At 42.5% G+C, this 27,628-nt stretch overlaps 1 pseudogene; it reads right to left on the bottom strand.

Annotated features, from left to right (window-relative positions):
• LOC147984560 (uncharacterized) lies at positions 1 to 27,628 on the bottom strand (annotated as a pseudogene).

The following is a 27,628-nucleotide window of genomic DNA, read 5'->3' as shown; positions in this document are numbered from 1 at the left end:
TTAGCCGAGGCTGAGGACAAAGAGGCCACGGAACGCATCGCGCACGAGAAGCACGAGGCCTAGGTTGCCGAGGCGCAGCAACAGCTCAAGGGAGTGATCGAGAAAATTGAGTCCTTGGAGCGCGATTGTAAGTCGCAGGAATCCGAACTGGCGATGGCCCGCCGGAGCGCACAGGATGCCCGAGCCGAAGCCCAAGACGCTTTCCAGGAGATTCAGGCGGCTAAGAAGATTACGGCGGGTAAATCTTTCGCCCTGCATAGCAAGTGTGTGTAAGTAACGTTCCTTGTACTTATCCGAATTTGGGTTTTCCAGGGGCATTTATGGATCTTCCATGCAGTATATCGGATGCTGCTGAATATTACAGAGCCGAAGAAGGAATGTCTACAAAGAAGCTATTCTGGTCCCAGTATCTTGGACCCGAACATCCGTTGCCCTTCATTGACCAGCTGAAGCAGGTGGTCGAGCTATACAAGTTGGCGGAGCTAGCCATGAAGGACCTGATAGTCCGGTTGTGGCATGCTGAGCCTATACCTAGCAGCTATTTCGGACTTGTAAAACGGCTTGTTAACGCCTGTCCGCGGCTTGAAACCGTGAAGTGGTCGGTCTGCATCGAAGGTGCGCGTATGGCCTTTGCTCGCGTCAAGACGCATTGGGCAACGCTAGATGCCAAGAAGCTGATGACTGAGGGACCGCCGGAGGGCAAGGAGCATCGTCGACCCGAGCTCAATTTTGACAGCGTATTGGAGGGGTCCCGCCTTGTGGCGGAACAATGTTTGAAGGATATCATTTTCCCATGAGAACATTTGTATTATACTATCCTATAATATGGAGTAGTGATGTTATGTATTATAATGCTTATGATTTACATTTTTACCTATTGTGCGGCCGTTTATGAAATCTGAGAGTTGACTAGTTGTCGGCTTATGCCCCCACATAGATAGTACGGGGGTGTTCGGGATAAATCTAAACACTCTTTACTCCACATTCTGGTCCTTAAAGGAGGTTTTTAGCGCAACGAACAAGGCAATCAGACTATGCGGCCTTTACCGCCCTCACTTAGCTATAGGAGTTTGACAAAAAAATTTGGCAAAGCCCCTAGTATTCGGAAGGCCGAACTAGGGGCGCTATACACGCCTAATTGGAGGGACCGATTCTTCGCGTGGAGAGGAAAAAAAATATCTAACGATTTGGAACCTCTCGAACAGCTGACCAGCTCTCGCCGCATCATGACAGTCAGTTTTCGGCTTTCTCTACTGAGGTGCTCATCCAGAAGAACCGGGACACAATCGCAGTAGTTCTCCCTTTACTACCCTAGCCGATATAGCGGAACGTAAGGTAGTAAGCACAGGAGCCGGGCAACCCAACTATTGACCAAAGACATGATTCGGAGCCGATGCATATAATGCTATAAGTTTGGGGTGCCAAATTATACTAAAAAAGTGTTCAGACTTTTTATTGTCATAGTGTTGGGTGTAATGAAGCCCCTGGCGCAGTGATACGTACCATGGTGTACGTGTGCAATAAGTAATATGTACAAAGGTGAGAAAACAGGAAAATTAGGTAATGAGCTGATGCCACCATTCATTCACCATTGTGATGTACTTGGTACATCGAGGCGTACTTTGTGCAAATAATGCAATAAGCGAGTAAAGCTATTTATCATGCCGTAACCATGGCGGGCTGCCTGAGGGTATGTAAAACAAGTATGGCGATTGTTAATAGAGACCACCTGGGTGTTCCTTTGTCTGCCAGAGCTCCTTGCCTCCTTGGTGTGTTCTGCAAACGAGTCGTCTGCATAGACCTCAAAAAGAGAAAAAACCGTAATAAAAAGCAAAAGTAAAGGCGTGTGAATCTCGGTGTCGGTCGAGCCATACAGTGGATTGCGGACGAGTTATACCTCCGTCGATTCCTGTGGTGTTTTGTATGTGTAGTTTATGTATGTGCGGTATTAGTGACATTGCCTTATCGGGGCTGGGACGGAGGTCATATTGCTAATTCGGCTCTTGTAAAGCTGAGCTGTCCTGCTGCAGTGTGGTCCGGACCCTCTTGATGATGTCCAGGGGCTCGGCAGCCGGATTATAATGCTACTTGAGAAGGCCTCTTTGTATCTCTACTGCTAGGGCGGCAGTGTGCTCCTCTGTACGAAGGGAGCGTTCCGTGTTTCTATTTACTGTAATGATGCCACGTGGGCTGGGCATTTTTAGCTTGAGATAAGCGTAATGTGGTACCGCATCGAATCTAGCAAATGCGGTTCGTCCGAGCAGGGTGTGATAGCTGCTGTGAAATGGGGCGGTATCGAAGATTAGTTCTTTGCTTCGGAAGTTATCCGGGGGACCGAAGACCACCTCCAGCATGATCGAGCCCGTACAGCGGGCCTCTACACCTGGTATGACTCCTTTAAAGGTAGTTGTCAAGGGTTTGATTCGCGAGGGATTAATACCCATCTTGCGTACTGTATCCTGATAGAGCAGGTTGAGGCTGCTACCACCGTCCATTAGGACTCGTGTCATGTGAAATCTGTCGATGATTGGGTCGAGTACCAATGCGGCCGAACTGCCATTACGGATGCTAATTGGATGATCACGACGATCAAAGGTGATCGGGACTGACGATCATGGGTTAAATTTGGGGGCGGTTGGCTCTACCACATAAACGTCCCTGAGTGCGCGCTTGCACTCCCTTTTGGGGATGTGTGTGGCCTATATCATGTTCACCGTTTTGACTTGAGGTGGGAATTTCTTCTGCCCCCAGTGTTAGGCTGCCGGGGCTCCTCGTCTTCGTCCTCGCTCTGCGATTCCCCTTCCTTGTTTACGTTGTTTACTTTGCTGGCTTTCTTAAAGACCCGGCAATCTCTGTTAGTATAGTTGGCCTGTTTGTCTGGGGTGCCATGTATCTGGCACGGACGGTCGAGTATGCGGTCCAAGCTGGATGTCCCTCCACCATTCCTTTTATAGGGCTTCTTTCGTTGGCCGGACTTGGAACCACTGAATCCGGCGTGAATGGTAGTGTCATCGGTGTTATCGCCATTTCTTCGGCGTTTGTGTCTGTTGCGCCGGAGCTTGCTGGTACTGCATTTGGCCTCAGAGGGGCCTGCTTCGTTGGCTGTGTTTGTACTGTGAGCCAGCTAATTGTCCTCTCCCTCGCAAAAGCGGGTCATGAGTGTCGTGAGGGCTGCCATGGACCTCGGCTTTTCTTGGCCGAGGTGGTGGGCGAGCCATTCGTCATGGATGCTATGCTTAAAGGCCACTAGGGCTTCGGCAGTCAACGATCTGGTTCTTTTTGGTTAGGAACCTAGTCTAGAATTTTCTGGCTGATTATCCAGGTTGTTGAACTATGTGGCTTAAGTCATCGGCATCGGGTGGCCGGACATATGTACCTTGGAAGTTGTCAAGGAAGGCTTCTTCTAAGTCCTCCTAGCTGCCGATGGAGTTCTCAGGCAGGTTATTTAGCCAGTGTCGAGCTAGTCCTTTGAGCTTTAATGGGAGGTATTTGATGGCATGGAGGTCATCTCCTCGGGCCATGTGTATGTGGAGAATAAAATCTTCAATCCACACTGCGGGGTCGGTTGTTTCGTCATATGATTCAATATTGACAAGCTTGAACCCCTCGGGGAATTCATGGTCCAACACCTCGTCTGTGAAACAGAGGGGGTGTGCGGCACCTCTATAGAGGGTCGCGTCACGGGGTGTCTCCGATGACGTTCATCTGTGGTTATCAACACGGGTGTGATTAAGTTTGTCACGTCCGAATAGGTAGATGTCGTCACGAGTATGGAAACGTCCTCGTGATCCGTATATAGATCTGTTGTGTCCTTCTCTATTGTCCAATTCCTGCCGAAGATCGTATGTACGGTCTCGAGCTGGTCTATCCTTGTTTCTGCGAGGCAGTGGGGCGGGCTGCTGTTCGGCCTGAATTGCCGCTTTATCCCGACCGCAAGGTGGCCGTTCAACCGCCCTGTCCCGACCACATGGTGGTCGGTCCGTACTACGTGAGGGAGATATGTGCTCTGGCGCCTCCTCGTTGAATTGAGGTAGTAGTCTGCGCTTCGGGTAGCTCTTGGCTGGGCGGTGGAGGTCGTATTGCTCGGCTATCAGGACATCTGTCCATCTGTCGACGAGTAGGTTTTGTTCAGCTTGAAGCTGATGTTGTTTCTTTTTGAGGCTCCTTGCGGTGGCTATGAGTTGAAGCTTGAAGCGCTCTTGCTCGAGAGGATCCTCAGGCACGATGAAGTCTTCGTTGCCAAGGCTTGTCTCCTCCTCGGAGGGTGGACGGTAACTATCATCCTCCAGGTCATCTTCTATGGCATGTTCGTCAGTGTTGTCATGCCTGCTATCGTGTTCCTGTTCGGATGTAGCCCCGGCGGGGTCTTCACTATTTTTGGCGGCGCCCGAGGTACTATTTTCTCCAGTGCAAGTGTTGCCGTCCTTTGAGTGACGGGGCTTAGGGCGGCGTTTGGGCCGCCGGCGCTTGGACTGTGTCTCGGAGGTTTTGTTCGCATCCGACTCTTCTTTGTCGTCGCCAGATCCTTTAGGTGTATCAACCATGTACACGTCGTACGAAGAGGTAGCCGTCCAACGTCCAGTGAATGGCGGGTCCTGGCCTTGCTCCTTGTCGGCATCGTCGTCCATGGCGTCGATGTCTTCAGAGCCATAGTCAAGCACGTCGGTTGAGTCATCGACCGTGGCTATGAAGTGGGTGGCGGGTGGGAAGAAGAATTCCTCATCATCCGTCTCTATCTCGAACCGGATGTAGTTCCGCTGCGAGTCCTTCTCCAAGGACAGATTCTTTAAAGATTTTAGCACATCACCCAAGGGCGAGTGCTGGAAAACGTCAGCGGTGCTGAACTCGAAGATTGATAATCGATCTAGCTCGGTGTCCGCAGGCGTACACAGTCCGAAACTTATAGCCAGAGACAAGTCTGAAGTTCCGTTAAACCGAATATTGCAGGGCGTCGAGTCCATGTGCGGTTCCAATGCCGCGGACTCTGAGGCCTTGGATGGCTCGATCTGCTTCGGCTCTAAGGTCGTTGCAGCCATAGGAACCATCTCCTGGGTGTGATCCGATGACAGATTTAAGTCACGTTCATCGGTATGAGGGGGAGCGAACGCCGGGGGCTCTGATTCCTCGAAGATCAGGTCTCCACGGATGCCTGTGGCGTAGTTCAAGCTTTCGAATCCGACCTGATGGCCAGGGGCGTAGCTATCGACCTGCTCCAGGTGGCAAAGTGAGTTGGCCTGCAGTATGAAGCCGCCGAATACGAAGATCTGTCCGGGAAGGAAGATTCCTCCCTGGAAAGCGTCATTATTGATGATTGAGGGTGCAATCGAGCCTTTTGTCGACGACATAGTGGAACTCTCAGTGAAAGCACCAATGTCGGTGTCAAAACAGAGGATCTTGGGTAGGGGGTACCGAACTGTGTGCCTAGGATCGATGGTAACAGGAGACGGGGGACACAATGTTTACCCAGGTTCGGGCCCTCTCTATGGAGGTAAAACCCTACGTCCTGCTTGATTGATATTGATGATTATGAGTGTTACAAGAGTGGATCTACCACGAGATCGTAATGGCTAAACCCTAGAAGTCTAGCCTATGTGGGTATGGTAATGAATATATGCGGTGTCCTTTCCGGACTATCCCCTTCGGTTTATATAGACAGCGAGGGGATCTAGGGTTTACATGGAGTCGGTTACATAAGAAGGAATCTTCGGACGCCAAGCTTGCCTTCCACGCCAAGTAGAGTCCAATCCGGACATGGTGCAGTCTTGGGCCTTCATGTCTTCACGGCCCATCAGTCCGGCCCATAGATAACAGGCCGGACGCCCAAGGACCCCTTAGTCTAGGACTCCCTCAATGCCCAGTAGTGGGTTCCATCTTACGGTGCTTGATCCCAGTGACAGAAAGGGAACCGACACGTATGTATCGTTGCTACTAAGGATAAAAAGATGGGATATATATCTACGCAATAGATAAACGGATCTTGTCTACATCATGTCATCGTTCTTATTGCATTACTCCATTTTTCCATGAACTTAATACACTAGATGCATGCTGGATAGCGGTTGATGTGTGGAGTAATAGTAGTAGATGCTGGCAGCAGCCAGTCTACTAATCTTGGACGTGATGCCTATGTAATGATCATTGCCTGGATATCGTCATGAGTATTTGAGGTTCTATCAATTGCCCAACAGTAATTTGTTTACCCAGCGTTTGCTATCTTTCTCGAGAGAAGCCACTAGTGAAACCTACGGCCCCCGGGTCTTCTTCCTCATATATTTGCTTGCGATCTAATTTTCCTTTGCATTTTATTCAGATCTATTAAACCAAAAATACAAAAATACCTTGTTGCACTTTATTTCATTTGCGATCTATTATTTCAATCTACTATAATTTTTTGGCATCGTTACCCGAAAGGGATTGACAACCCCTTTAACACGTCAGGTTGCGAGCTGTTGTTATTTGTGTGCAGGTGTTGTTTACATTGTGTTGCTTGGTTCTCCTACTAGTTCGATAACCTTGGTTTCTTCACTGAGGGAAATACCTACCGTCGCTGTGCTGCATCATCCGTTCCTCTTTGGGGAAATACCGACGTAGTCCTAGCAGACAGGAGCTTTTCTAGCTCTATAGTCAGAGAGCAATCAAAAGGAATTTCTGGCGCCGTTGCCGGGGAGGATATTCTACATAACCAGGTTCCTAATCACAAATCTCATCTCCTCGCAATTTACATTATTTGCCATTTGCCTCTCATTTTCCTCTCCCCACTTCACAAAAACTTGCCCTTTTATTCGCCCTCTTTTTTCCGTTCACCATTTGCTCGTCAGATCTCATGTTTGCTTGTGTTGCCATGTGTCTTCTATTTGCTTGCTAAAAATCAATTAATATGGATCCTCATCCACTTGCTAATCTTTTCAAGAGATCCAATTATGATGAACCCATTTCTAGTGAATTGAGTTCACTTGATTATCTTTATGAAGTTTTGCTTGATTCGCGAATCTGAAAATTGTGATGAAGAAATTTATGAAGTGATTCTTGATAGCTCCTTGAATGAAAAGCATGTTTACAATGATTTTACTATAAATTCTATTAATGTCAATTGTGCTAATAATATGCAAAACCCCAAGCTTGGGGATGCTAATTTTTCTATGTCCACTACTTGTTGCAATGATCATGATTGGGGTGATGTTTCTTATGATCTTGAAAATTTATTTAAGCCTCATGATGAATATGTTTGCAGTAATATTGAAAGTGGGTTCGGAAGAGTGTCAACTCTAGGTAAAAATAATTTCTCATATTTGGAGAGTGTTCAATCTTGTGAATTTTTTATGAAAGTGAGTTTGGAGAGGTCATGACTTTATTTGATGATAATCCCACTATTTTAGAAGAGAGTCAACTTTGCATGCATGTGGATCATGAAGAGAATATTTTATGTGATAGTTATATTGTTGAATTTTATTATGATCCTACATGCAATTATTATGAGAGAGGAAAATATGGTAGTAGAAATTTTCATGTTACTAATTTACCTCTTGTTATGTTGACATCGTTAATATTCTATTCCTTTTCTTTGCATGTGTTAGATGTTTCTTGTCTTGCTAATTTGTTTGCTTATAAAATTCCTATGCATAGGAAGTATCTTAGACTTAAATGTGTTTTTCACATGTTTCATGATGCTCTCTTTGTGTTTCAATTATTATCTTTTGTGTGAGCCTCGTTGAAAATTTATGCCTAGCTAAGGGCGTGAAACGATAGCGCTTGTTGGGATGCAACCCAATGAATAAAATTTATTTTTGCCTTTTGCTTTATGTTTTTCTGTGTTAGCACAATTATTCTACTGTTATGATTGTGTTTTTTGTGTTTTAATTAGTGTTTGTGCCAAGTAAATCCTTTAGGGTCTTCTTAGGTGATAGTTGTTTGATCTTGCTCAAAAAATAGAAACTTTTATGCTCACGAATTTAATTTTCATTTCTTACCAGAGAGCGATAAAATACCCATTCCACCTGAAATAGATAAACATACAAATTGCTCAGGCGGTCCTAATTTTGCAAAAAAATTTGAGTTACAGAAGTATTCGAAATAGTCAGATTTCTATAGACTGTTCTGTTTTGAAAAATTATGTTTTTGTGTTATGTGCTTATTTTGATGGCTCTATGGTTTTTCTTTGATGAGTTTTTGCCATAGAAAAGTTGGAATACGGTAGATATAATAAAAAACAAAATATGAATTGGTTTGATACAACACTTATAGTAGTGATTTATTATTCTTATACTAACGGATCTCACGAAGGTTTTGTTGAGTTTTGTGTGATTGAAATTTTCAAGTTTTGGGTTATGTAACGATGGATGAAGGAAGGATGGAAGAGCCTAAGCTTGGGGATGCCCCGGCATCCCAAGCTATTATCCAAGAATGGGGAACCAACTAAGCTTGGGGCTGTCCCCGAGTGGCATCCCCGCTTTCTTCCAACAACTATCAGTATTTTACTCGACACTATTTTTTTATTCGTCACATGATATTTGTTTTCCTTAGAGCGTCTTGTATGATATGAGTCTTTGCTTTTTTTATTTTGTGTTTTAAGTCATCAATCCTTGCTGGACACGGTTATTTGAGAGAGCCAAAATTATGTCATGACTTGTTAGAATTGCTCTCTATGCTTCACTTAAAACTTTTATGATCTAGGACTTGCTCTAGTGCTTCACTTATATCTTTTTGAGCACGGTGTGCATAGTATTTTTGAAGAAATGCTCTATTGCTTCACTTAGATTTATTTGAGAGGTAGTAAAATTTTGAAGAAAATCTCTCTTGCCTCACATAAATTATTTTGAGAGAAAGAAATATTATGCTCATGATCTTCACTTATATTTGTGTGAGCTTATAAAATGCAACACATGAAAATTAGTCCCAAAGTGATAGATATCTAGGAAGGATAAAGAAAAGAAAAATGTCACGAAGATCATTGGACAAAATAAATTTGATTCTTAGTAATAGTTTTGATATATGATGATGTGATATGTGAGTTATGTTAATGAGTAACTGTGCTCTAGTAGCAATATTGGTGTTAAGGTTTGTGATTCCCGAAGCATGCACGTATAGTCTCTCGTTATGCTATGATGTTGGACCATGATTTATTTTTGATTGCCTTCCTTATGAGTGGCGGTCGGGGACGAGCGATGGTGTTTTCCTACCAATCTATCCCCCTAGGGGTATGCGTAGTAGTACTTTGCTTCGAGGACTAATAAACTTTTGCAATAAGTATGTGAGTTCTTTATGACTAATGTGAGTCCATGGATTATACGCACTCTTACCTTTTTGCAATTTGCTAGCCTCTACGGTACCATGCATTGCCCTTTCTCACATTGAGATGTGGTGCAAACTTCATTGGTGCATCCAAACCCCGTGATATGATACGCTCTATGACACATAAGCCTCATTATATCTTCCTCAAAACAGTCACCATACCTACCTATTATGGCTTTTCCATGGCCATTCCGAGATATATTGACTTGCAACTTCCACCGCTTCCGTTTGATGACTTGAGCATTTATTGGCATATTGCTTTGCATGATCATATAGCTGACATAGTGTTTGTGGCTCAGCCACCGTTCATCATTTTTCATACATGTTACGCTAGATCATTGCACATCCTGGTACATGCCAGAGGCATTCATATAGAGTCATACTTTGTCATAGGTATCGAGTTGTAATTTTTATTTCTTTTCAGTTATAAGTAAATAGAAGTGTGATGATCATCATTATTCATATTTAGAGCAGTGCCCCAGTGAGGAAAGGATGCTAGAGACTATGATTCCCCCACAAGTCAGGATGAGACTCTGAACAATGAGAGAGAGAAAAAGAAAAAAAAAGAAAAAAGAAAAATAAAAAAGGAGAAAAAAAGAAAGAAAAAGAAAAAATAAACAAAGAGAGAAGGGGCATTGCTAGTACCCTTTACCACACTTGTGCTTCAAACTAGCACCATGTTTTTCATATGGAGAGTCTCCTATGTTGTCACTTTCATATACTAGTGGGAATTTTTCATTATAGGATTAGATGCACACCCACTTAGTTTTCATATTGAGCTTTCATACACTTATAGCTCTTAGTGCATTAATTGAATGGAAATCCCTACTCCTCACGTTGATATCGATTGATGGGCATCTCCATAGCCCATTGGTTAGCCTCATCGATGTGAGACTTTCTTACTTTTTTGTCTTCTCTATATTTACCCCTATCATCATACTCTATTCCACCCGTAGTGCAATATCCATGGCTTGTGCTCATGTATTGCGTAAGAGTTGAAAAAGTTGAAGCGCGTTAAAAAGTACGAACCAATTGCTCGGCTTGTCATCGGGGTTGTGCATGATAAATACTTTGTGTTAAGAAGACAGAGCATGGCAAGACTATATGATTTTGTAGGGATAACTTATTTTAGCATTGATATTTTGAAAGACATGGTTGCTTGTTGATATGCTTGAGTATCTACATCATCATGTTAAAACTAGACTATTGCTTTAAATCACATAAAAAGTCCAATTGTCCATGCTATAAAGAAAATAATATGATATGCCATGTTAAACAGAACTCCACGTAAAAAATTCTGTTTTTATCACTTACCTACTCGAGGACGAGTAGGAGTTAAGCTTGGGGATGCTGATACGTCTCCAACATATCTATAATTTTTTATTGTTCCATGTTGTTATATTATCAATCCTGGATGTTTTATAATAATTTTATAGTCATTTTATATCATTTTTGGTACTAACCTATTGACATAGTGCCAAGTACCAGTTCCTACTTTTTCTTCTTTTTTTACATCATAGAAATTCAATATCAGATGGAGTCCAAATGCCACTAAACTTTACGGAGATTTTTTACGGACCAGAAGGAACATGTTGGGCCCTGGTTGCACCTGGGGGAGTCCCGAGGAGGGGACAACCCACCAGGGCGTGCCAGGAGGCCCAGGCGCGCCCTGGTGGGTTGTGCCCACCTCGGGTGCCCTCAGGACCGCCTCTTTCCTCTATAAATACCCAAATATTCCCAAAACCCTAGGGGAGTCGACGAAATATTCATCCAATAGCCACAGAGTCCAGAAGCACCAAATCCAATCTAGACACCATCTCGGATGGGGTTCACCACCTCCATTGGTGCCTCTCTGATGATGCGTGAGTAGTTCCTTGTAGACCTTCAGGTCCGTATTTAGTAGCTAGATGGCTTCATCTCTCTCTCTCTCTTGATTCTCAATACAATGGTCTCTTGGAGATCCATATGATGTAACTCTTTTTGCGGTGTGTTTGTTGGGATCTGATGAACTTTGAGTTTATGATCAGTCATATCTTTTTATACCCATGAAGGTCATTTGAGCTTCTTTGATCTCTTATAGCCTCGTATTTCTTATCCGGTATTTGGGTTTTGTTTGGCCAACTTGATCTATTTATCTTGCAATGGGAAGAGGTGCCCGGTAGTGGGTTCGATCTTACGGTGCTTGATTCCAGTGACAGAAAGGGAACCGACACGTATGTATCGTTGCTACTAAGGATAAAAAGACGGGATCTATATCTACACAATAGAAAAACGGATCTTGTCTACATCATGTCATCGTTCTTATTGCATTACTCCATTTTTCCATGAACTTAATACACTAGATGCATGTTGGATAGCGGTCGATGTGTGGAGTAATAGTAGTAGATGCAGGCAGGAGTCGGTATACTAATCTTGGACGTGATGCCCATGTAATGATCATTGCCTAGATATCGTCATAATTATTTGAGGTTCTATCAATTGCACAACAGTAATTTGTTTACCCACCGTTTGCTATCTTTCTCGAGAGAAGCCACTAGTGAAACCTACGGCCCCCAGGTCTTCTTCCTCATATATTTGCTTGCGATCTACTTTTCCTTTGCATTTTTATTCAGATCTATTAAACCAAAAATACATTGTTGCACTTTATTTTATTTGCGATCTATTATTTCAGTCTACTACAATTTTCTGGCATCGTTACCCGAAAGGGATTGACGACCCCTTTAACATGTCGGGTTGCGAGGTGTTGTTATTTGTGTGCAGGTGCTGTTTATGTTGTGTTGCTTGGTTCTCCTACTAGTTCGATAACCTTGTTTTATTCACTTAGGGAAAAACCTACTGTCGCTGTACTTCATCATCCCTTCCTCTTTAGGGAAATACCAAAGTAGTCCTAGCAGACAGGAGCTTTTCTAGCGCTATAGTTAGAGAGCAATCAGTGACAGGTCTCGGTGAAGAAGATGATGGAGTTGCAACTTACTTCAAGAGCTTAGTATGACGATCCATACGAGTAAAACCAGTGCAGTGAAGGTATTTCCATCTGCTGGTGGGTTTTCCTTCCCAACCAGGGCAATCGGTGATGACATGACCATATAATTTGCACTTGAAGCACTTCATGTCTTTCGGTGGAAAACATCTTCCTGATGATTCTGGTGCATGAAATTCTTCATCATTGACGAGATAGATATTGTGTCTCTTTAGATCACTTAGCCTTTGAGTGAGCATTTCAAGTTCTTGGGTGATGATTTTCGACATCTTCCTCTTCTTTAGAACTGCCATAATGTGAGAGAATTTCTCCTTCTTTTTCTGAAGAAGATTCCTGATTAGCATTTTCCAGCTCCATCTTTTCTTCATGAATGGACAACAGTGTCATGACCTCAACATAGAAGCTCTTCATTGTCAGGTCTTTGCTTGATTTCAGACACAATAGAGTCAGAGGATTCATCAAGTGCACTCAGAAGCTTGTTGACAACATCTCTATCATTGATATCAGTTATTCCTTGCTGACGTAATCTTTCGAATTTTTTTGTCAAACAATCAGTGAGTTACATGACACTTTCCTTACGAAGACCTCTGAATCCAGTGAACATAGCATGAATGATTTTAGTGTGAGGATCTGGTCGGGTGACAAACTCTTCATGGGCACTGTTGAGATCACCTCAAATTTGTTTTGTTGTGTTGAGCCTGTGAAACTGAAGGAAAATGTCTTTTGATAGACTGCCACGGATGATATCTTTTGCTTGAGCATCCAAATGGAGATTTGCTTTATCATTGGAAGTCAGATCATTAAGTTGCTGAATGGTGTAGCCATCTTCCGCAATCTGCCACAGATCATAGTTAACAGCTTGAATTCTGATTCTCAGTCGTTCCTTCCAGTATAGATAGTCATTTCCATCAAAGATGGGAAACCTTTCAGAGTGCGAGGATCTACCTACAAGCGACATACTCAAAACTCCAAGGGCGTTAGACCTTTAATAAACCGAGACAGAGAGAACATGCTCTGATACCAATTGTTAGGACCGAGAGTATATCGACCAAAGGGGGTGAATGGGAGATTCAAAAATTCTTTCAAAAGCTTTGAATCTTAACCCAATCACAGCAGCGGAACAGAATGTCGAAGGAAATATACTAAATCAATCTTCTTTGTCAGATGTAACAATGAGTTATACAACATGCACACAGATGTAACAGGATAAGGCACATCATAGCTGAAACTGAGAGAAATGCAACTGGAAGGTTAGACAACTAGAACAAAAGTACCTACTGACAAACGAAGGAATATAGTCGAGGATAATGATAGGAATAAACACAAATACACAGGATGAGGGCCACAGAACAAGATAAATGATCAGGTAAACTATCGGTATAGAGCGCGAACGAAAACTACTGAAGGAAATACAGTATATTAGATTTAACTAGTGGTGCTCGAACATGACAAGAGATTTGGTAGACTAGTTCACCCTTCCGCCAAAGGGCTATGTCTGGTTGGAGGGGCTGTGACTTAACACAGAAGATAAACTCTCTTCACCCTGTTCTCCTTCAACGTAGAGCTGATTAGACTCAGGTTGTCGGTGCAACAAACCCTGGGTCTATTGCCCAGACTGTGCACAGGCGCGGGAATAGGATTAAGGCGCCAACCCAAGTCAGAGTACTAGGGGCCAAGAGCATTGAAGGCCCGGTATGCAGATCAAGAGGACCAAAGTCAAGCCAGGGAAGCAAGAAGCCACCAGGAGAAAAGCCTCCCTTGCCGAGCAAGTGAGCTCGGCAAGGGCGAGGTCACCCTCGGAAGAAGATGTCCAAAACGTCCTGGCAGGGCCTGTTGGGACTCACGAAGGCAAAACCACCTTACCAACTGCTCTGCCATGACCCATGTCGTCAATCAGTGCGGTGTCAAGCCGCAAGGTGACTAAGTGGCATCCATTCGCCACATGGCGGCCTCTTTCTACAGGAAATTCCTATAGAAGACAGCCGTCCTGCGACATGTCAAGCGAGCAGGCACAGAGCTGGAAAAACATCCTGGCAAGGCTTGCCGGGCAACCAACGACGTGACGTCGAGCGGCGCATTTAATGCGCCCTGTTAGCCTGCAGAGTTAGGTATGATAGCACTGTTTGCTATCTTATTAGTGCATAATGACTACTTTGCCATTGTGGTGACCCCTTAATCTATAAAAGGAGGCCCATGGCAACCGTAGGAAGGGTTAGAAGGTTGGATAACTCACACCCCCATACGCGTGTAGCCACTGCCGGGCAAGTGTACTACGCTCTACCACCACCATTCCACCATCAATCCACCAAAGCAGGAGTAGGGTTTTACGCCTCACGGTGGCCTGAACCTGTGTAAAATTGCCTGTGTGATCTTTGTCATGTGATGTCTACCACACAACCTTCTTTTTGTAGACATTGTTGGGCGTCCAAGTGCAGAGGTTTGTAGGACAGTAGCAAATTGCTGTTTTTTTGCCTATTTCAGTGTTTCGCAGAAAAAGAATGTCAAACAGAGTCCAAACGGAATGAAACCTTCGGGAGCGTGATTTTTGGAACAAACGTGATCCAGAGGACTTGGAGTGGACGTCAAGCAATCAACGAGGAGGCCACGAGGCAGGGGATCACACCTACCCCTTGGGCGCGCCCTCCACCCTTGTGGGCCCCTCGTGGCTCCACCGACCTACTTCTTCCTCCTATATATTCCTACGTACCCCCAAACCATCGGGGAGCACCACGAAAACCTAATTCCACTGCCGCAACCTTCTGTACCCGTGAGATCCCATCTTGGGCCCTTTTTCGGTGCTCCGCCGGAGGGGGCATTGATCACAGAGGGCTTCTACATCAACACCATAGCCTCTCCGATGGTGTGTGAGTAGTTTACCTCAGACCTTCGGGTCCATAGTTATTAGCTAGATGGCTTCTTCTCTCTCTTTGGATCTCAATACAAAGTCCTCCTCGATTCTCTTGGAGATCTATTCGATGTAATCTTCTTTTGTGGTGTGTTTGTCGAGATCCGACGAATTGTGGGTTTATGATCAAGATTATCTATGAACAATATTTAAATCTTCTCTGAATTCTTTTATGTATGATTGGTTATCTTTGCAAGTCTCTTCGAATTATCAGTTTGGTTTGGCCTACTAGACTGATCTTTCTTGCAATGGGAGAATTGCTTAGCTTTGGATTCAATCTTGTGGTGCTCGATCCCAGTGACGGTAGGGGAAACGACACGTATTGTATTGTTGCCATCGAGGATAAAAAGATGGGGTTTATATCATATTGCATGAGTTTATCCCTCTACATCATGTCATCTTGCTTAAAGCGTTACTCCGTCCTTATGAACTTAATACTCTAGATGCATGTTGGATAGCGGTCGATGTGTGGAGTAATAGTAGTAAATGCAGGCAGGAGTCGGTCTACTTGTCATGGACATGATGCCTATATACATGATCATACCTAGATATTCTCATAACTATGCTCAATTCTATCAATTGTTCGACAGTAATTTGTTTACCCACCGTAATACTTATACTATCTTGAGAGAAGACACTAGTGAAACCTATGGCCCCGGGTCTATTTTCCATCATATTAATCTCCCATCAACAAGCTATTTCTTGCGCCGTTTATTTTGCTTTCTTTACTTTTAGTCTTTATCATAAAAATGCCAAAAAAAATTATCTTATCTTCTCTATCAGATCTCACTTTTGCAAGTGGTCGTGAAGGGATTGACAACCCCTTTATGGCGTTGGTTGCAAGGTTCTTATTTGTTTGTGTAGGTGCAAGGGACTTGAGCGTGGCCTCCTACTGGATTGATACCTTGGTTCTCAAAAACTGAGAGAAAAACTTATGCTACTTTGCTGCATCACCCTTTCCTCTTCAAGGGAAAACCAACGCAGTGCTCAAGAGGTAGCAGTCCCCAACACACCTAATGCAATGGTAAATTGTATAGGTGCACTAGTTCAGCGAAGAGATGGTGATAGAAGTGCAATATGGATGGTAGATATAGGTTTATGTAATCTGAAAATATAAAAACAGCAAGGTAACTAATGATAAAAGTGAGGGAAAACGGTATTGCAATGCTTCGAAACAAGGCCTAGCGTTCATAATTTCACTAGTGCAAGTTCTCTCAACAAGGATAACATAATTAGATCATATAACTATCCCTCAACATGCAACAAAGAATCACTCCAAAGTCACTAATAGCGGAGAACAAAGGAAGAGATTATTGTAGGGTAAGAAACCACCTCAAAGTTATTCTTTCCGATCAATCCATTGAGCTATTCCTATAAGTGTCACAAACAGCCCTAGAGTTTGTAGTAAAATAACACCTTAAGACACAAATCAACCAAACCCTAATGTCACCTAGACACTCCAATGTCACCTCAAGTATCCGCGGGTATGATTATACGATATGCATCACACAATCTTAGATTCATCTATTCAACCAACACAAAGAACTTCAAAGAGTGCCCCAAAGTTTCTACCGGAGAGTCAAGACAAAAACGGGTGCCAACCCCTATGCATAAGTTCACAAGGTCACTGAACTCGCAAGTTGATCACCAAAACATACATCAAGTGGATCACGTGAATATCCCATTGTCACCACAGATAAGCACATGCAAGACATACATCAAGTGTTCTCAAATCCTCAAAAACTCAATCCGATAAGATAACTTCAAAGGGAAAACTCAATTCATCACAAGGAGATAGAGGGGGAGAAACATCATAAGATCCAACTATAATAGCAAAGCTCGTGGTGCATCAAGATCGTGACATATAAAGAACACGAGAGAGAGAGAGAGATCAAACACATAGCTACTGGTACATACCCTCAGCCCCGAGGGTGAACTACTCCCTCCTCGTCATGGAGAGCGCCGGGATGATGAAGATGGCCACTGGTGATGGATCCCCCCTTCGGCAGGGTGCCGGATTAGGGCCCCGAATGGTTTTTGGTTGCTACAGAGGCTTGCGGCGGCGGAACTCCCGATCTAGGTTATTTTCTGGAGGTTTCTGTATTTATAGGAATTTTTGGCGTAGGTCTCACATCAGGGGGGTCTCCGAGTCGTCCACGAGATAGGGGGACGCGCCCAGGGGGTAGGCCCGCCCTCCACCCTTGTGGATGGCTCGGGACTCTTCTGGCCCAACTCTTTTACTTCGGGGGCTTCTTTTGGTCCATAAAAAATCATCAAAAATGTGCATGTCAATTGGACTCCATTTGGTATTCCTTTTCTATAAAACTCAAAAACAAGGAAAAAACAGAAACTGGCACTAAGCTCTAGGTTAATAGGTTAGTCCCAAAAATCATATAAAATATCATATAAATGCATATAAAACGTCCAAGATTGATAATATAATAGCATGGAACAATCAAAAATTGTAGATACGTTGGAGACGTATCAAGCATCCCCAAGCTTAATTCCTGCTCGTCCTCGAGTAGGTAAATGATAAAAACATAATTTTTGATGTGGAATGCTACCTAACATAATTATCAATGTAATTTTCTTTATTGTGACATGAATGTTCAGATCCAAAAGATTCAAGACAAAAGTTTAATATTGACATAAAAACAATAATACTTCAAGCATACTAAGAAAGTAATTATGTCTTCTCAAAATAACATGGCCAAAGAAAGTTCATCCCTATAAAATCATATAGTTTGGTCATGCTCCATCTTCGTCGCACAAAATATCCAAATCATGCACAACCCCGATGACAAGCCAAGCAATTGTTTCATACTTTAGTAATCTCAAACTTTTTCAACTTTCACGCAATATATGAGCGTGAGCCATGGACATAGCACTATAGGTGGAATAGAGTGGTGGTTGTGGAGAAGACAAAAAGGAGGAAGATTGTCTCACATCGACTAGGCGTACCAATAGGCTATGGAGATGCCCATCAATAGATATCTATGTGAGTGAGTAGGGATTTCCATGCAACGGATGCACTAGAGCTATAAATGTATGAAAGCTCAACAAAATAAACTAAGTGGGTGTGCATCCAACTTGCTTGCTCACGAAGATCTAGGGAATTTGAGGAAGCCCATCGTTGGAATATACAAGCCAAGTTATATAATGAAAATTTCCCACTAGTATATTAAAGTGACAAAATAAGAGACTCGCTATCATGAAGATCATGGTGCTACTTTGAAGCACAAGTGTGGAAAAGGATACTAGCATTGTCCCTTCTCTCTTTTTCTCTCATTTTTTCTTTTCTCTTTTTGAGCCTTCTCTTTTTTTATTTGGCCTTTCTCCTTTTTTTATTTCCTGACATGGGACAATGCTCTAATAATGATGATCATCCCAGTTCTATTTATTTACAACTCAAAGATTACAACTCGATACTTAGAACAAAAAATATGACTCTATATGTGTGCCTCCAGCGGTGTACCGAGATGTGCAATGAATCAAGAGTGACATGTATGAAAGAATTATGATCTGTGGCTTTGCCACAAATACATTGCCAACTGCATGATCATGCAAATCAATATGACAATGATGAAGCGTGTCATAATAAACGAAACAGTGGAAGGTTGCATGGCTGTTTTGAGGAAGGTAAATGGTGGGTTTATGGTACCGCGGTACTAGAGAGGCTAGCAACGGTGGAAGGGTGAGAGTGCGTATAATCCATGGACTCAACATTAGTCATAAAGAACTCACATACTTATTGCAAAAATCTACAAGTCATCAAAAACCAAGCACTACGAGCATGCTCCTAGGGGGATAGATTGGTAGGAAAGTACCATCGCTCGTCCCCGACCGCCGCTCATAAGGAAGACAATCAAAGAAATACCTCATGCTTCAAATTTGTTACACAATGGTTACCATACGTGCATTCTACGGGACTTGCAAACCTCAACACAAGTATTTCCCAAATTCACAACTACTCGACTAGCATGACTCTAATATCACCATTCTCATGTCTCAAAACAATCATCAACTATCAAACTTCTCCTACTTTATATGAAAGTTTTTATTATACCCATCTTGGATGCCCATCATATTAGGACTAGTTTTATAACCTAAGAAAATTACCATGCTGTTCTAAAAGACTCTCAAAATAATATAAGTGAAGCATGAGATATCAATAATTTCTATAAAATAGAACCACCACCATGCTCTAAAAAGATATAAGTGAAGCACTAGAGCAAAATTGTATAGCTCAAAAGATATAAGTGAAGCACATAGAGTATTCTAATAAATTCCGATTCATGCGTGTCTCTCCCGAACGGTGCGTACAGCAAGGATGATTGTGGTAAACTAAAAAGCAAAGACTAAAATCATACAAGACGCTCCAAGCAAAACACATATCATGTGGTGAATAAAAATATAGCCTCAAGTAAAGTTACCGATGGACGAAGACGAAAGAGGGGATGCCTTCCGGGGTGTCCCCAAGCTTCGGCTTTTGGTTGTTCTTGAATTTTACCTTGGGGTGCCTTGGGCATCCCCAAGCTTAGGCTCTTTCCACTCCTTGTTCCAAAATCCATCAAATCTTTACCCAAAAACTTGAAAACTTCACAACACAAAACTCGACAGAAAATCTCGTGAGCTCCGTTAGTATAAGAAAATAAATCACCACTTAGGCACTGTTGTGAACTCATTCTAAATTCATATTGGTGTAATATCTACTGTATTCCATCTTCTCTATGGTTCATAACCTCCGATACTACTCATAGATTCATCAAAATAAGCAAACAACACATTGGAAACAGAATCTGTCAAAAACAGAACAGTCTGTAGTAATCTGGAGATTTCGAATACTTCTGTAACTCCAAAAATTCTGAAAAATTAGGAAGACCAGTATAAAATGTATATTGATCTACTGCAGTTGGAATTGTTATTTTATCGCTCTCTGGTAAAAAAATGATAATTATTTTGTGAGTGCATACTTTCTGTTTTTCAGCAAGATCAAATCAACTATCACCATAGATCATCCCAAAGGTCTTACTTGGCACTTTATTGAAACAAAAGCTATAAAACATGAGTACTACAGTAGCTTAATCATGTGAAAACATAAAAACAGTAGGTGTAAATATTGGGTTGTCTCCCAACAAGCACTTTTCTTTAATGCCTTTATAGCTAGGCATGATGATGACAATGATGCTCACATAAAAGATAGGAATTGAAATATAAAGAGAGCATCATGAAGGATATAACTAGCACATTTAAGCCTAACCCACTTCCTATGCATAGGGATTTTGTGAGAAAACAACTTGTGGGAACAAGAATCAACTTGCATAGGAAAGTAAAATAAGGATAACTTCAAGATTTTCAACACATAGAGAGGAAACTTGATATTATTGCAATATGTAAAAGCATATGTTCCTCTCTCATAATAATTTTCAGTAGCATCATGAATGAATTCAACAATATAACCATCACATAAAGCATTCTTTTCATGATCTACAAGCATAGAATTTTTATTACTCTCCACATAAGCAAATTTCTTCTCATGAATAGTAGTGGGAGCAAACTCAACAAAATAACTATCATGTGAGGCATAATCCAATTGAAAGTTAAAATCATGATGACAAGTTTCATGGATATCATTATTCTTTATAGCATATGTGTCATCACAATAATCATCATAGATAGGAGGGATGCTTTCATCATAATGAATTTGCTCATCAAAACTTGGGGGACAAAAAATATCATCTTCATCAAACATAGCATCCCCAAGCTTGTGGCTTTGCATATCATTAGCATCATGGGTATTCAAAGAATTCATACTAACAACATTGCAATCATGTTCACCATCCAAAGATTTAGTGCCAAACATTTTAATACATTCTTCTTCTAACACTTTGGCACAATTATCGGAATCCTTATTTTCACGAAAGACATTAAAAAGATGAAGCATATGAGGCAACCTTAATTCCATTTTTTGTAGTTTTCTTTTATAGACTAAACTAGTGATAAAACAAGAAACTAAAAGATTCATTGCAAGATATAAAGATATACCTTCAAGCACTAACCTCCCCGGCAACGGCGCTAGAAAAGAGTTGATGTCTACTACACAACCTTCTTCTTGTAGACGTTGTTGGGCCTCCAAGTGCAGAGGTTTGTAGGACGGTAACAAATTTCCCTAGAGTGTATGACCTAAGGTTTATCAATCCGTGGGAGGCGTAGGATGAAGATTGTCTCTCTCAAACAACCCTGCAACCAAATAGCAAAGAGTCTCTTGTGTCCCCAATACACTTAATACAATGGTAAATTGTATAGGTGCACTAGTTCGGCGAAGAGATGGTGATACAAGTGCAATATGGATGGTAGATATAGGTTTATGTAATCTGAAAATATAAAAACAGCAAGGTAACTAATGATAAAAGTGAGGGAAAACGGTATTGCAATGCTTCGAAACAAGGCCTAGCGTTCATACTTTCACTAGTGCAAGTTCTCTCAACAAGGATAACATAATTAGATCATATAACTATCCCTCAACATGCAACAAAGAATCACTCCAAAGTCACTAATAGCGGAGAACAAAGGAAGAGATTATTGTAGGGTAAGAAACCACCTCAAAGTTATTCTTTCCGATCAATCCATTGAGCTATTCCTATAAGTGTCACAAACAGCCCTAGAGTTTGTAGTAAAATAACACCTTAAGACACAAATCAACCAAACCCTAATGTCACCTAGATACTCCAATGTCACTTCAAGTATCCGCGGGTATGATTATACGATATGCATCACACAATCTTAGATTCATCTATTCAACCAACACAAAGAACTTCAAAGAGTGCCCCAAAGTTTCTACCGGAGAGTCAAGACAAAAACGGGTGCCAACCCCTATGCATAAGTTCACAAGGTCACAGAACTCGCAAGTTGATCACCAAAACATACATCAAGTGGATCACGTGAATATCCCATTGTCACCACAGATAAGCACATGCAAGACATACATCAAGTGTTCTCAAATCCTCAAAAACTCAATCCGATAAGATAACTTCAAAAGGAAAACTCAATTCATCACAAGGAGATAGAGGGGGAGAAACATCATAAGATCCAACTATAATAGCAAAGCTCGCGGTGCATCAAGATCGTGACATATAAAGAACACGAGAGAGAGAGAGATCAAACACATAGCTACTGGTACATACCCTCAGCCCCGAGGGTGAACTACTCCCTCCTCGTCATGGAGAGCGCCGTGATGATGAAGATGGCCACCGGTGATGGATTCCCCCTCCGGCAGGGTGCTGGAACAGGGTCCCAATTAGTTTTTGGTGGCTACAGAGGCTTGTGGCGGCGGAACTCCCGATCTAGGTTATTTTCTAGAGGTTTCAGTATTTATAGGAATTTTTGGCGTAGGTCTCACATCAGGGGGATCTCTGAGTCGTCCACGAGATAGGGGGACGCGCCCAAGGGGGTAGGGTGCGCCCTCCACCCTCAGCTTGGGACTACTCTGGCCCAACTCTTTTACTTCGGGGGCTTCTTTTGGTCCATAAAAATCATAAAAAAATGGCACGTCAATTGGACTCCGTTTGGTATTCCTTTTCTATAAAACTCAGAAACAAGAAAAAACAGAAACTGGCACTAGGCTCTAGGTTAATAAGTTAGTCCCAAAAATCATATAAAATAGCATATAAATGCATATAAAACGTCCAAGATTGATAATATAATAACGTGGAACAATCAAAAATTGTAGATACGTTGGAGACGTATCAAGCATCCCCAAGCTTAATTCCTGCTCGTCCTCGAGTAGGTAAATGATAAAAACAGAATTTTTGATGTGGAATGCTACCTAACATAATTATCAATGTAATTTTCTTTATTGTGACATGAATGTTCAGATCCGAAAGATTCAAGACAAAAGTTTAATATTGACATAAAAACAATAATACTTAAAGCATACTAACAAAGTAGTTATGTCTTCTCAAAATAACATGGCCAAAGAAAGTTCATCCCTATAAAATCATATAGTTTGGTCATGCTCCATCTTCGTCGCACAAAATATCCAAATCATGCACAACCCCGATGACAAGCCAAGCAATTGTTTCATACTTTAGTAATCTCAAACTTTTTCAACTTTCACACAATACATGAGCCTGAGCCATGGACATAGCATTATAGGTGGAATAGAGTGGTGGTTGTGGAGAAGACAAAAAGGAGGAAGACGGTCTCACATCAACTAGGCGTATCAGTAGGCTATGGAGATGCCCATCAATAGATATCAATGTGAGTGAGTAGGGATTGCCATGCAACGGATGCACTAGAGCTATAAATGTATGAAAGCTCAACAAAACAAACTAAGTGGGTGTGCATCCAAATTTCTTGCTCACGAAGACCTAGGATTTGAGGAAGCCCATTGTTGGAATATACAAGACAAGTTCTATAATGAAAATCTCCCACTAGTATATGAAAGTGACAAAATAAGAGACTCTCTAGCATGAAGATCATGGTGCTACTTTGAAGCACAAGTGTGGAAAAAGGATAGTAGCATTTGTTGGGGAACGTAGTAATTTCAAAAAAAATCCTACGCACATGCAAGATCATGGTGATGCATAGGAACGAGAGGGGAGAGTGTTGTCCACGTACCCTCGTAGACCGAAAGCGGAAGCGTTAGCACAACGTGGTTGATGTAGTCGTACGTCTTCACGATCCGACCGATCAAGTACAGAACGTATGGCACCTCCGAGTGCAGCACACGTTCAGCCCGATGATGTTCCTCGAACTCCGATCCAGTCGAGTGTTGAGGGAGAGTTTCGTCAGCACGACAGCGTGGTGACGATGTTGATGTTCTACCGATGCAGGGCTTCGCCTAAGCACCGCTACAGTATTATCGAGGTGGACTGTGGTGGAGGGGGGCACCGCACACGGCTAAGAGATCACTAATCAATTGTTGTGTCTATAGGGTGCCCCCTGCCCCTGTATATAAAGGAGCAAGGGGGTGTGGCCGGCCAAGGGAGAGGGCGCGCCAGGAGGAGTCCTACTCCCACTGGGAGTAGGACTCCCCCTTTCCTAGTTGGATTAGGACTTGAGGGGGAAGGAGTGGAGGAGAAGGAAGGAAGGGGGCGCCGCCCCCTCTCCTTGTCCTATTCGGACTAGGGGGGAGGGGTGCGCGGCCAGCCCTTGCCTCCTCTCCTCTCTTCCACCTAGGCCCACTAAGGCCCATTTGATTCCCGGGTGGTTCCAGTAACCTCCCAGTACTACGGTAAAATCCCGATTTTACCCGGAACACTTCCTATATCCAAGCATAGGCTTCCAATATATCAATCTTCATTTCTCGACCATTTTGAGACTCCTTGTCATGTCCGTGATCACATCCGGGACTCCGAACAACCTTCGGTACATCAAAACATATAAACTCATAATATAACTGTCCTCGTAACATTAAGCGTGCGGACCCTACGGGTTCGAGAACTATCTAGACATGACCGAGACACGTCTCCAGTCAATAACCAATAGCGGAACCTAGATTCTCATATTGGCTCCTACATATTCTACGAAGATCTTTATCGGTCAGACCGCATAACAACATATGTTGTTCCCTTTGTCATCGGTATGTTACTTGCCCGAGATTCGATCATCGGTATCTCAATACCTAGTTCAATCTCATTACCGGCAAGTCTCTTTACTCGTTCCATAATACATCATCCCGCAACTAACTCATTAGTTGCAATGCTTGCAAGGCTTAAGTGATGTGCATTACTGAGAGGGCCCAAAGATACCTCTCCGACAATCGGAGTGACAAATCCTAATCTCGAAATACGCCAACCCAACAAGTACCTTCAGAGACACCTGTAGAGCACCTTTATAATCACCCAGTTACGTTGTGACGTTTGGTAGCACACAAAGTGTTCCTCCGGTAAACGGGAGTTGCATAATCTCATAGTCATAGGAACATGTATAAGTCATGAAGAAAGCAATAGCAACATACTAAATGAACGTGTGCTAAGCTAACGGAATGGGTCTTGTCAATCACATCATTCTCCTAATGATGTGATCCCGTTAATCAAATGACAACCCATGTCAATGGCTAGGAAACTTAACCATCTTTGATCAACGAGCTAGTCAAGTAGAGGCATACTAGTGACACTCTGTTTGTCTATGTATTCACACATGTATTATGTTTCTGGTTAATACAATTCTAGCATGAATAATAAACATTTATCATGATATAAGGAAATAAATAATAACTTTATTATTGCCTCTAGGGCATATTTCCTTCAGTCTCCCACTTGCACTAGAGTCAATAATCTAGATTACACAGTAATGATTCTAACACCCATGGAGCCTTGGTGCTGATCATGTTTTTCTCATGGAAAAGGCTTAGTCAACGGGTCTGCAACATTCAGATTCGTATGTATCTTGCAAATTTCTTTGTCTCCCACCTGGACTAGATCCCAGATGGAATTGAAGCGTCTCTTGATGTGCTTGGTTCTCTTGTGAAATCTGGATTCCTTCGCTAAGGCAATTGCTCCTGTATTGTCACAAAAGATTTTCATTGGACCCGATGCACTAGGTATGACACCTAGATCGGATATGAACTCCTTCATCCAGACTCCTTCATTTGCTGCTTCTGAAGCAGCTATGTACTCCGCTTCACATGTAGATCCCGCCACGACGCTTTGTTTAGAACTATACCAACTAACAGCTCCACCGTTCAATGTAAACACCTATCCGGTTTGTGATTTAGAATCGTCCGGATCAGTGTCAAAACTTGCTTCAACGTAACCATTTACGATGAGTTCTTTGTCACCTCCATAAACGAGAAACATATCCTTAGTCCTTTTCACGTACTTCAGGATGTTCTTGACCGCTGTCCAGTGATCCACTCCTGGATTACTTTGGTACCTCCCTGCTAGACTTATAGCAAGGCACACATCAGGTTTCGTACACAACATTGCATACATGATAGAGCCTATGGCTGAAGCATAGGGAACATCTTTCATTTTCTCTCTATCTTCTAAAGTGGTCGGGCATTGAGTCTTACTCAACTTCACACCTTGTAACACAGGCAAGAACCCTTTCTTTGCTTGATCCATTTTGAACTTCTTCAAAACTTTGTCAAGGTATGTGGTTTGTGAAAGTGCAATTAAGCGCCTTGATCTATCTCTATAGATCTTAATGCCCAATATATAAGCAGCTTCACCGAGGTCTTAAACATTATGAATATGTGTATCACTACTATCGAGATTCATCAAAAATAGACCACTCTTCAAGGGTGCATGACCATAAAAGATATTACTCATATAAATAGAACAACCATTATTCTCTGATTTAAATGAATAACTGTCTCGCATCAAACAAGATCCAGATATAATGTTCATGCTCAACACTGGCTCCAAATAACAATTATTTAAGTCTAATACTAATCCCGAAGGTAGATGTAGAGGTAGCATGCCGACCGCGATCACATCGACTTTGGAACCATTTCCCACGGGCATCGTCACCTTGTCCTTTGCCAGTGTTTGCTTAATCCGTAGTCCCTATTTCGAGTTGCAAATATTAGCAACATAACCAGTATCAAACACCCAGGTGCTACTGCGAGCTCTACTAAGGTACACATCAATAACATGTATATCACATATACCTTTGTTCACCTTGCCATCCTTCTTATCCGCCAAATACTTGGGGCAGTTCCACTTCCAGTGATCAGTCTGCTTGCAGTAGAAGCACTCAGTTTCAGGCTTAGGTCCAGACTTGGGTTTCTTCTCCTGAGCAGCAACTTGCTTGCTATTCTTCTCGAAGTTCCCCTTCTTCTTCCCTTTGCCCTTTTTCTTGAAACTAGTGGTCTTGTTGACCATCAACACTTGATGCTCCTTCTTGATTTCTACCTCCGCAGCTTTTAGCATTGCGAAGAGCTCGGGAATTGTCTTATTCATCCCTTGCATATTATAGTTCATCACAAAGCTCTTGTAGCTTGGTGGCAGTGATTGAAGAACTCTGTCAATGACACTATCAACCGGAAGATCAACTCCCACCTGAGTCAAGTGATTATGGTACCCAGACATTCTGAGTATATGTTCACTGACAGAACTATTCTCCTCCATCTTGCATCTGTAGAACTTATTGGAGACTTCATATCTCTCAATCCGGGAATTTGCTTGAAATATTAACTTCAACTCCTGGAACATCTCATATGCTCCATGACGTTCAAAACGTCATTGAAGTCCCGGTTCTAAGCCGTAAAGCATGGCACACTGAACTATCGAGTAGTCATCAACACGCAATTGCCAGGCATTCACAACATCTGCGGTTGCTGGCGCAGGAGGTGCACCTAGCGGTGCTTCCAGGACAGAACTCTTATGTGCAGCAATGAGGATAATCCTCAAGTTACGGAACCAGTCCGTGTAATTCCTACCATCATCTTTCAACTTTGCTTTCTCAAGGAACGCATTAAAATTCAATGGAACAATAGCATGGGCCAT

The sequence above is a fragment of the Triticum urartu genome, chromosome 2A (assembly GCF_056163025.1).
Source record: "Triticum urartu cultivar PI428250 chromosome 2A, HENAU_Tu73, whole genome shotgun sequence".
Taxonomy (NCBI): Eukaryota; Viridiplantae; Streptophyta; class Magnoliopsida; order Poales; family Poaceae; genus Triticum; species Triticum urartu.
Note: the sequence above shows the minus strand (reverse complement) of the source record. Positions and strands in the feature narration are given on the sequence as shown.